Source organism: Callospermophilus lateralis, chromosome 18 (assembly GCF_048772815.1).
Source record: "Callospermophilus lateralis isolate mCalLat2 chromosome 18, mCalLat2.hap1, whole genome shotgun sequence".
In the NCBI taxonomy this organism is placed as follows: Eukaryota; Metazoa; Chordata; class Mammalia; order Rodentia; family Sciuridae; genus Callospermophilus; species Callospermophilus lateralis.
In genome coordinates this window covers 7831084-7831810 of record NC_135322.1, presented here as the reverse complement: position 1 = coordinate 7831810, position 727 = coordinate 7831084, and positions in this window count along the sequence as shown.

Here is a 727-nt window from a genome sequence, read left to right as displayed (position 1 = left end):
CTTGGCCAAAGAAGGCGGGGCTCCTGTCGGAATTAACACCACATCCTTCAGAAAGCAGGCAGTCAAGTGCCAGGAGGTGGGGGGTGGCGGGGGGCGAATTGCTAGGGACTGGGATTTGGAAGAGGAAGACACTAGAACCGCTCTGACCTTTCTCTGAGTCTCGGTTCCTCCCAGGGACCGGATGGGTATATCTCTCAGGCTGGGACCCCACACCACTCCTGACCTCCCCATCTCTCACATTCTTGGACTTGCGTGCCGGGGCTCACTAGCGCAAGGGGACAGGTCCCGTGAGCTCTCCGTATCTCCGAGGACAGAGCTGCATGGTCAAAGGAGGGGGAGCCCGGGTCGGCGGTGGGGTCAGGAGATAAGGCCCCAGCCCTACCTGCTGGAGTGCCCGACCTGTGTCCTTAGTGCTCTAAGCTCACTGTTGTGATCACTGTTGTGATCTGGTTACTGGGGAGATAAGGGACCAATGAGGCCAGAGGACAGCGTCCTGGGAGGGACCAAGGTAGCGGGGAAGAGTCTAGGTGGGGAGAAAGGGCGGAGGAGGGGCGGAGGAGGTGGTGAGTGAGCGACTTGTGGGGCTCCCCGGGGCTTAGACTGACGGCTTCAGGGCCTGCGAGGGCGGGGCTGGGAGAGTCAGGGAGGAGTGGGACTGGGAAGGTCCAGGGCTTCGGGGTGGGTGAGGGGAGGAGCACCGGCCCTTGTCAAAGGTGGGGCTGCCAGG